The sequence below is a fragment of the Plecotus auritus genome (assembly GCF_963455305.1).
Source record: "Plecotus auritus genome assembly, chromosome: 3".
Classification (NCBI taxonomy): domain Eukaryota; kingdom Metazoa; phylum Chordata; class Mammalia; order Chiroptera; family Vespertilionidae; genus Plecotus; species Plecotus auritus.
The window spans coordinates 64,751,220-64,753,094 of record NC_137772.1 but is presented as its reverse complement, the minus strand read 5'-3'; the positions used below and the strand labels follow the sequence as shown (position 1 = coordinate 64,753,094).

General features: G+C 40.5%; 1 pseudogene across 1 annotated transcript; it reads left to right on the top strand.

Moving 5' to 3' along the window:
* Positions 1-694: 694 nt before the first annotated feature.
* On the top strand, positions 695-1,426 carry LOC308243848 (protein tyrosine phosphatase type IVA 1-like; annotated as a pseudogene). The gene is made up of 2 exons: positions 695-974; positions 1,202-1,426. The product of its transcript is annotated as a protein tyrosine phosphatase type IVA 1-like (transcript).
* The last annotated feature ends 449 nt before the right edge of the window (positions 1,427-1,875 follow it).

Here is a 1,875-nt window from a genome sequence, read left to right as displayed (position 1 = left end):
CCCCAGGCAATAGCTGCCTGGATGATTAAGTTCTGTCTGAGAAAGATATCCTATGCAATATGGGGGAATGATGCAGCATAGGAATCCAGGCGACTGCACTCTGACTGCTCTATCCCCAAAGCCCACAACTCTGTATTCTCCTCACAGAACTCTAGTCCACTCTGCCCTCCCTCTGTCAGAGCCCAAGGTGAGTGGCTGCATAAGACATTTTGTTTATTGGCTCTTTAAGAAGGTGCCTGTCTTTCCAGTAGTTTTCCCTGAGAGACAGAAACCCCACTGTTTTTCACAGCCAGAGGTTATATGGGCACTTTTCTCAGTTCTGGTGCTCTGGACTGGGAGACCAGCTTGGGGTTTAGACCCCAGAGTTATCAGTGGGAGCTCACACAGCTGAAATATCTCTCCAGAAGTTCAGCTGCTGTCTGTGGGAGCCTAGCCAGCCCTTTTGCACCTTCGCCCTTTCTACCAGACTCCATGTGGTCTCCACTTTCCATCCTTGGTTATGATGGTTCTCTCCAGCTAGTCTTCAGTTGATAATTCAGGATGGTTTTTCTATATTTTAGTTGTAATTCCAGTTTGTTTCAGAGTGTCAGTGTAGCTTCCACTTATTCCGCCACCATTTTGGAATCTCTTTGCATCATTTCTGTATTCAATTTTTAAATTACTTCATAATCCTATTGAGTGTGTTTTAAGTAATATGGCTCAAATGAACCACCCAGATCCTGTGGAAGTCCCACACAAGAACATGAGATTTATCATTACACACAATCCAACCTTAAACAGATTTATAGAGAAACTTAAGGAATATGGAGTTACCACAATATATGAGTATGTGAAGCAATTTATGACACTACTCTTGTGGATCAAGAAGGCATCCATGTTCTTGATTGACCTTTTGATGATGGTGCACCACCATCCAACCAGACTGTTGATGAATGTTTAAGTCTTGTAAAAATTAAGTTTTCTGGCCCTAGCCAATTTGGCTCAGGGGATAGACCATCAGCCTGTGGACTGAAGGGTCCCCAGATCGATTTTGGTCATGGGCACTTGTCTGGGTTGCAGACTCAATCCCCAGTGTGGGGTGTGCAGGAGGCAGTCGATCAATGATTCTCTCTCATCATTGATGTTTTCTCTCTCTCCCTCACCCTCTCTGAAATCAATAAAAATATATTATTTTAAAATTAAATTTTGTGAAGAACCTGAGTTGTATTGCTGTTCATCGTGTTGCAGGCCTTGAGCTCCAGTGCTTGTTGCTCTAGCATTAATCAAAGTTGAAAAGAAATATGAAGACGCAGTATAGTTCATTAGACAAAATCAGCGTGGAGCTTTTAATAACAAGCAACTTTTGTATTTGGAGAAGTATCATCCTAAAATGTGGTTGTGCTTCAAAGACTCCAATGGCCATATAAATAACTGTTGCATTCAATAAAACGGGTGCTTGATGCCATTGCTTTGAAAGTGGAACTTGAGACAGGCCCAAATTTGTCATACAGTCTAATGAAGCTTCTACAGGAGTATTGAAAAGCAGTTTTATCAGGCCACAAGCTTGATCGAATTGCAACCTCTATGTTTGGGTTATGATCAACCTATTTTAACACTTAGCAAAAAATTCTTACTGTTCAGCATTTAAAAAGTGCTTATTATTTGTACCAATTGACTTTTCCTGAAATCATGCAGTATTGAGTTATGTGTTTAAATCTATTCCCATGCCAGAGTCTTATCAACATATAAGATATTTAGAAAGATTAGGTGCCAAAATACCCAGCATAATACTTATATATTTTTAGTATCATATAGAACTAAAATTCCAGGATCTATGAACATTGTGGACCTTATGTGGGTTAGCCCTTCAGTGATTTCAAACACAGAAAGTAGGGC